Source organism: Phocoena sinus, chromosome 13 (assembly GCF_008692025.1).
Source record: "Phocoena sinus isolate mPhoSin1 chromosome 13, mPhoSin1.pri, whole genome shotgun sequence".
Lineage (NCBI taxonomy): Eukaryota > Metazoa > Chordata > Mammalia > Artiodactyla > Phocoenidae > Phocoena > Phocoena sinus.
Genome location: NC_045775.1, coordinates 77363535 through 77372741, shown reverse-complemented (window position 1 = coordinate 77372741; position 9207 = coordinate 77363535).

Sequence of the window (9207 nt, the reverse complement as noted above, 5' to 3'; positions counted from 1 at the left end):
GCAGTGTTGCTTATTAGCCAAAAATTGGAACCAATCCAAATGTCCCTCAAAAGGAGCCAGTTAGATCAATTGTGACGCAAGGGACTCCACGCAGCTGTGAAGGAATGAGCTAGAAGCCTATACACTGGCATCAAATGATGACCGCTACATCTGCATCTATTATAACATCTGTATTGATTATTCTCATTTTAAATGTAATACGTTGTCGCTGTTAAAATTCAAGCACAGATAAAAACAGGCAAATATATATAAGTTAGAAGTCAGGATATGGGTACCCTTGGTGCAGGGATGGTCATGAGAAGGGCGTAGGAGGTTTGGGGTGGGCATGTTCTGTTTCTCCATGTGGGAGCTGGTCATAGGGGTGTGTTCAATTTGTGAAAAGTCAATAGAGCTGTACAGTCATGAGATGTCAACTTTCATATATAGCTATGGAAATAGATATACATTATACTTCTATAAAGAGATATTTTAAAAATCCAAGTACAGAACATTTCAGAAATGTGTAAAATTGGTATTTGAAAGTTTCTTGTTCTTCCAGATTTTTCCTGCGTGTACTTTTTAAACAGAAAATTGAAATCTTATAAAATATAATATACAATATATAACATAGAATATTGAATCTTATTGCTTGATTTTTTTCTCTAATCAAGACCTCTGGACATATTTGTTCCTATATGAATAGAAAAAGGTCTGGAAGGATATGCTCCAAACTGTTGATGGCATTTCCTCTGGGGAATTTCCATTTCTGCATGGTACGTTTCCGTGGTCTGTGAATTTTTACAATAATCATCTATTATTTTTATAACTGGGGAAAAAAACGGAGGTTTGGAAAAAAGAAACAACTTCTTTTAAAAGAGGTTCTGGTGATCGTAATCTTAAAAAATTGGAATCAGTTTAAATATCCATCAGTGAGGGATTTGTTCATAAATCACGATTTTTAAAAATTTGTACAACAGAAATCACTGTGATGCATGCTGATATGGCTGGACAACAGGACCTAGCTCTACCAGCTGTACAACATCGGGGGAGCTACTTGACTTCTGTGAGCCTGTTCTTCCCTTTGAAATGGGGGTTCCAGCAGTATCTCCTCCTTGGTCTTGCTGCTGGCCTTGAATGACCACAGATAGGAGGGTCTGGGGCAGTGCTTGTTTCCTCTCCTTCCTTCCTCTTAGTGGGAAGCAAGGGTGGAGGATTCTGGGCCCCAGCTTGCAGGTGTGGTGCCCGCCCAGCCCCAGCGGGGCCAAGTTCAAAGGAAGAAGGGGGCTCCCACATCCCCCTCCTTTTCATCCTTACTCAGCCCCACCCCCTCACCCCAGCCGCTCACTCTCTACCTGTGGGAAGTGAGCAACTTGTTTTCAGAAAGTCATCCCCGGCCCCGTGTGGGCTACAGAGCTGATCCGAATCTACCACCCAGTCAAAGGGAAAGAGAGAAAGAGCCCTGTCTTCAGAGGCCTTTCCAGGTGTGGAGGACAAAAGAGATTTTCTCTGTCACTTCTTGGGAAACCTCCTCAGATGCGTCACGGACACTCCTCAGTGGCTGTGAGTCACTGGCTCCTGGTGTCCTCCTGCTACAAAGCTCAGTGCATCAACTCCAACAGAAGGAAACCACAGTCCCCAGCACTGGATCAGTTTGAGATTCACAGAAATATGCGAGACACGTGTGATTCTTTTTTTCTTTTTTTTTTTTTTTGCGGTACGCGGGCCTCTCACTGTTGTGGCCTCTCCCGTTGCAGAGCACAGGCTCCGGACGCGCAGGTTCAGCGGCCATGGCTCACGGGCCCAGCAGCTCCGCGGCATGTGGGATCTTCCCGGACTGGGGCACGAACCCGTGTCCCCTGCATCGGCAGGCGGACTCTCAGCCACTGCGCCACCAGGGAAGCCAGACACGTGTGATTCTTATCAAGCCGAAAGCAGAAGTGCTGAAAAAGGCACGCCTGTTCCTGCACAGTATCATTGGTTCTCCGGGGTAGTGCTTTTTTCCATTAATCGACAGCATTTTACATGCGAGTCCTCATCGTTAGAGCCTAACTTCTGCTTCTAAATTTGAATGGAAACTGCCTACCTCTCTGTTCACATATTATTTTTTAATTAATTTTTATTGGAGTAGAGTTGCTTTACAATGTTGTGTTAGTTTCTGCTGTACAGCAAAGTGAATCAGCTATACGTATACATATATCCCCTCTTTTTTGGATTTCCTTCCCATTTAGATCACCACAGAGCATTGAGTAGAGCTCCCTGTGCTCCACAGTAGGTTCTCATTAGTTGGCTATTTTATACATCGTATCAATAGTGTATATAAATCAATCCCAATCTCCCAGTTCATCCCACCACCCCCCCTTACCCCTTGGTAGCCATATGTTTATTCTCTACATCTGTGTCTCTATTTCTGCTTTGCAAATAAGTTCATCTTTACCATTTTTCTAGATTCCACATATATGCGTTCATATACGCTATTTGTTTTTCTCTTTCTGACTTACTTCACTCTGTATGACGGTCTCTAGGTTCATATATTATTGATTGCAGGCCATCTCCCATCCTGCCCCTCATTTATGTGAACTAATTACCTGTCCCTCTCCCTGCAGTTAGTGGCCCTCTTCCTCAGGCTGCTTGCTGCCACTTCAAATATATTAACTTGGGCAACATCTGTGTGCCCAGACCACCCTGTGCTGGCATGAAGGTGGACAGGGCGACAGAGCACAGCCCTCCAGACTCACATCTGCCACCAAAGAGGCTTCTAGGCTGCAGTTCCCTTCTTTCGAGCCATTCCCTCATTTCCTGGAGTGAGAGGACCAAGACCTGTGGGAACCCTCTGGCCCCATCCTGCCACCTGCACAAGTGGTCAGCATTCCCAAGCCCCGAGGCCAGAGTCTACGTGAATAAACAAACAAGCGACTTACTTCACTCTGTATGACAGACTCTAGGTCCATCCACCTCACTACAAATGACTCAATTTCATTTCTTTTTATGGCTGAGTAGTATTCCATTGTATACATGTGCCACATCTTCTTTATCCATTCATCTGTTGATGGACACGTAGGTTGCTTCCATGTCCTGGCTATTGTAAATAGAGCTGCAATGAACATATTGGTACATGACTCTTTTTGAATTATGGTTTGCTCAGGGTATAAGTCAGAAAGAGAAAAACAAATATCATATGCTAACACATATATATGGAATCTAAGAAAAGAAAAATGTCGTGAAGAACCTAGGGGTAAGACGGGAATAAAGACACAGACCTACTAGAGAATGGACTTGAGAACACGGGGAGGGGGAAGGGTAAGCTGTGACAAAGTGAGAGAGTGGCGTGGACATATATACACTACCAAACGTAAAATAGATAGCTAGTGGGAAGCCACATAACACAGGGAGATCAGCTCGGTGCTTTGTGACCACCTAGAGGGGTGGGATAGGGAGGGTGGGAGGGAGGGAGATGCAAGAGGGAAGAGATATGGGAACATATGTATATGTATAACTGATTCACTTTGTTATAAAGCAGAAACTAACACACCATTGTAAAGCAATTATACTCCAATAAAGATGTTAAAAAACAAACAAGAGAGAAGGCTCACCTAGGAGGCCTCGTGTGCCCACAGGCAGGCTGCTCCAATGGCAGTGGGCCGGGAGCACTGCCCTCCCTCTCCGCCCCGTCAGCACCTCTCCTCCTGGATACCCCACCTAACCTTGCTGGGCATCCCAAGGCGGTGAGGACTCAACTTCTCCACTTTCTGAATGTTTACTCTGCCAAGTACAGTCTACATACCCCCTGGAGAACACAAGCTCAATGTATTAGATGCTAATTGAGCACCTAATGTATCCTTGGCACAGATCCTGGGCTTACATCATCTTCGCGGACACGGACACAGGGCTGGCACCTGGGTGACGCCCAGAGTGAGTGCCCTTGGGAGACCTCACTCACCCCACCCTAGAACCAGGCCTGGACAGACGGTAAACAAGCCACCAGGTAAATACCCAGCTGATGGGAACACAGGCAAAGGCATGAATTGCTTCCTTCCAGAAAAGCTGTGTTCCTGCTGACAGAAGGGTTTGCAGCCTCTCACAGCAGATTTGTGGAGGTCTCTGTGGTTGAGTGCGGGCAACGTGAAGAGGGGAAGATTTGAAGTGTTGGCGGGAAGCGGAAGACCCTCCTTCACCCCCTGCATCCCCTCAGCATCCTGTGGGCGGAAAGCTGACGGCTTGGCTAGACCTGCTGGCCAGGGAGGGCCAGGCGGGGCCAAAGGGAGGATGTGACTCCTGTCTCTCCCCGTTCACCACACTCCGGGCCTCAGCCAAGCTTGGGGGACCCAGAGAGATTTGGGGATGGGAAGAAAGGTGACTTCTACAAGAGGAGCAGGCATTTGTGGAAGACCTTCTCTGGACCCCGCTCAAAGCCCACCTCCCCAGAAACCCAGAACCCCATCTATGGTGGCCCACTCAGCCGTGTGGGGGGCTGAAGGAGGTGCAAAGAAAAGCACTCTGGGGCTCCGACTGCACCCAGTCTTTCCTCCAAGGGCTTTGCACCTCCAAGGGCTTTTGCGTCTTCCTCTATCAGGACTCTGCCAGCCCAGCCAGTGCATGAGGAGCTGATCCGTGGAAGAGGAAATGATGCTACTGAGGTTTTATCTAGGTAATATCCAAGTGGGTGTGCTGCTGCGTGTGAGGGACGTAGAGGATGTTTGCCTTGTGAACTAGGCCTGATTTGATAGACGAGGCCTTTCAATGGACAGCTGTCCCATACTTGAGCCTGTTCAGCCTCTGCTGAACAGAACAAAATCTCCCCAACGGCTTCCCTGCCCTGCTTTTAGTATCCAAACTAAATTAAGACCTCTGTGTGTATCTGTGCGCTTATGAGAAGAAGGTTGACTCACATGTTCTCAATCTCCCGCCATAACCTCTACAGAAAAATTTCATCTTCGTAGAATGAGTTGCGACGCGTCAAGGTTAAGAAGACATTTTCCAGAAAATGGAAACCCGTCGTTTGCATACAAATGGTCACTGGGTAAAAATGTAAAAGCAGGACACCACTCACTGCTGGAGAGAATGTGGACAGCCCCACGGGGGCTGTCGAGACACTGCAAACGCCTCGAAAACAGTTTGGCAGTATCTAGTAGTGTCTAATATAAATCACATACTCTAACTCAGCACTCCTGGAAATATGTCCCCTATAAAGTAAAAGCACTGCTACCTAAGAATAAATATACAAATGTATAATATAAATGTTATATATTTATTTATATCAATAAATATACAATAAATAAATATACAAATAATTGATGATTATTTCAATTTCCTTTATTTGGGTAAAATAAACACTGGAAACAATGCCAAGTTAATGAGTAGGGAATCACTCATTAAATTGGGATCTATCCACACCTTAAAATATCATGCAGCCATCAAAGGAATGACTTAAAAAAACGATTTGGCAAGATTGCCAGGGATCCTCAGAGAACAAAAACAGAATGTATTTAAAATATGATCCTATTCTGTAAAGCAAATAATTATCTGCAGAAAACCCTCTACATATATATATATATATATATATATATATATATATATATATATATAAAACTGAGTGTATATGACTGCATGAGGAGCTACCAATATATGCCGCTGTAGAAGGACACCTAACTGACTACCAACATGAGGCACTGTGCTAAAAAGCACTGAAAAAGGAACTAGTGTCTTTTAAGTAATGAGAGATTAAAACAAAAGTAATCCTTTTATTTTTATTAACTTGACAGTTAAAATTCAATTTCACAACACATCAGAAAGCACTTAAGGATAGATATTTTTATTTATTCTGGCACTGTCCAATTCCAGAAAGGATTTGGGGCAGCTTACAAAGCTATATGCACAAAAGGAGCAGTAAGGACAAACCAGCAATGGGACGGAGCCGAGGCAGCATCACAGCGACCCAGCACCCACTGGCCTTCAGCATCTCTAAGCTGGCTAATCTGGTGCACGTAAAACTTGATGTTTCTATATCCTTCAACCTGATATGATATCACCTCTTACTTTCCAGTTTTAGTTTTCCAATCACTCCAGATAATTTATTTTCTCCTCTAAATTTATCTAAAATTACAATTCACCTCCCCCCAAAGTCTGTACTGCTCCGGCTGTGGGTTCGTGGTATGAACACTCAGGTCGCTCAGAAGCATGGTGAGATGAGAGAGCACAATTTCCACTCATCGGTACTTTTTTCCACAGAAGTAGAATTTGTTATTGCAGTAGCTGAACATATTATAGTTCCTGCATTTAAAAAGATGTATCTTGAGCATATAGGTACAAGGAAGTTATTGACTTACTGAGAGGTTGTTCTTTGATCCTTTAAAAACTTTATTTTTTTCTAAAAGCTTGAGAACAAAACTTCTCCCATCTCCCCAAACTCTCAGTTTTTAATTTCTTATCAGGGTCTCAGAGTCAGGCTGACTTCTCAAAGTGTCAGAATCCCTGAGGCTGGTCTTCAGCCTCTTCTGTGACCACCCCTACCCTCTGAGACTGGGGGATCTTAAGTTTTCGCAGGAGCTTTTGTTACTGGTCGGCCACATTCTGAATTCTGGATTCCTTCTTCCTCACCGTGAAGGCCTGTTTTTCCCATCCTTACGTCCCAACGGAGGAAAAAAACGCAGAGATGGAAGAATGTGTGACTAAGTCATCTTTTGAGAATCAGAAAGGTTTTCTTTCTCAGAGGTAAGAGTCTCTCCCTCCCAAAGGGATTAACAGCTACTAGACACATACTGGCCAGTTTACAATTACTGATCCCAGTAATTAAAATACAGTGATTCAAGAACAGACCCCAGTAGAATATATGGATTATATGTTACAAGCGGCATTCACATACACGGCGAGAGACTGGATTCTATAATAAAGGGTGCTGGGACAATTAGTAACTATTAGGGAAAAAGCAAGTTTTAGCCTTTCACATCTTGCACCAAAAGAAATTCCAAGTGGTTTCAATAAGTGAATGTTTTAAAAATATATACTGAAGGACAGAAACCAGAAGATCAGTATTTTAATGAATAATAAACAGTAATAAAAATGAAAGACAAACTTGTTTCTAATACAGATTGGAGTTGTTCAAACAAAAAATAAACAAAAAAGGAATCCATTTTTAAAACGCATTTTACCAGATTACACCAGAAAATAATACTCCAGGTAGATAAGAGTGCTGAAAAATGAGCCCATTAGTATTCCATGGCTCGGAGTACAGACTGGTGCCACTACCGTGAAGGGCAATTTGGTAACATGTACCAAGAGCCATAAAGTTGTGTATATTTATTGACCCAGCAATTCCACTTCTGGGAATTTATCATGAAAAGGTCCTTATGGTTACACATAGGGATTATTAACAGCAAAGACATGCGAGCGTACTGAAAACATGCTGAAAACCTAAGTATCCACCGGTGAAATAAAAAAATACAACAATACAATGTAAAGAGAGCCCCTAAAATGATGCTGTGCAAGAATGCTTAATAACTGGAAAGATATTCACAATATATTTGTTGTTTTTTTGATTTTTATTTTTTATTGAAGTATAGTTGATTTACAATGTTTCAGGTGTATAGCAAAGTGATTCAGTTATACATATATATATATTATTTTTCAGATTCTTTGCCATTATAGGTTATTATAAGACATTGCATATAGTTCCCTGTGCTATAAAGTAGTAGGTCCTTGTTATCTATTTTATACATAGTAGTCTGTATCTGTTAATCCCAAATTCCAAATTTATCCCTCTCTCCCCTTTTCCCTTCGGTAACCATGAATTTGTTTTCTATGTACACAATGTATTTTTTTTAAGATTTTTTTTTTTGATGTGAACCATTTTTAAAGTCTTTATTGAATTTGTTACAATATCGCTTCTGTTTTATGTTTTGGTTTTTTGGCCGTGAGGCATGTGGGATATTAGCTCCCCGACCACAGATCAAACCTGTACTCCCTGCATTGGAAGGCGAAGTCTTAACCACTGGACCGCCAGGGAAGTCCCCACAATGTAGTTTTATTTATTTTTTTTTAACTCTTTATTTTATATTGGAGTATAGCCGATTAACAATGTCGTGATAGTTTCAGGTGCACAGAAAGGGGACTCAGCCATACATATACATGTATGCATTCTCCCCCAAACTCCCCTCCCATCCAGGCTGCCACATAACATCCCACAGCGTATTTTTTTTTAACTTATTTATTTTATTTTTGGCTGTGCTGAGTCTTTGTTGCTGTGTGCGGGCTTTCTCTAGCTGCGGCGAGTGGGGTCTACTCTTCGTTTCGGTGTACGGGCTTCTCATTACGGTGGCTTCTCTTGTTGCGGAGCACGGGCTCTAGGCGCACAGGCTTCAGTAGTAGTGGCGTGCAGCCTCAGTAGTTGTGGCGCACGGGCTTAGCTGCTCCGCAGCATGTGGGATCTTCCCGGACCAGGGCTTAAACCCGTGTCCCCTGCATTGGCAGGTGGATTCTTAACCACTGAACCACCAGGGAAATCCCAGCTCCACTTTTAAAAGAGAGAATCTGGAAGGTGACCTAACAGAGGTTGCCGGTTATATCTGTGGGGTAGAATTGTATGAATGTTTTCTTTTCCTCTTCTCTTTGCTTTGCTATATCCTAAATTTTCTCTAAAAAGACACATGACTTTGAAAATAATGTTTTCCAGGCTGTAACTATTTAAAACATAACTATTTTAAACATACAGAACTTCACACTCACACGTTGGCTCTGAACATCACAGATCCACCCTCTCTAGCCACCCTGAGGATTTCACATCTCTGAGTCCATGGCTGTCAGAAAGGCATCTTACCCTCCAAACTGAGCTCCACAACAGCGTTCCCTGCAGCTACAAAATCTCCTCTGAGAGGAAAAAAATCATCATCACATAACAAACAATAAAAAGAAATCTAAAATTTCTACATCTATTTTTTAAAGTTGTCCGTGGGTCTGACCACACACGCACACACATTTCTACTTGTTTTCAGAGAAGGGTAGCCTGCCTCCAATCTCACTGGAAGTTTAAAGTAACCAGATGACCCACACTTTCACGCACTGTTTACTGACCTTCGATCCGACCTCAATGGCCAGCCACCATCTCCACTTATTAGGCACTTATTATGTGCTTGGTACCGTCCTGTTTTACCTGCACTGTCTCAACTAACCCCTCATGCACATATGCATTCTTGCTATTTTATAAGCAGGATGCTAAGCCCAAGCTCCAACAAGTCC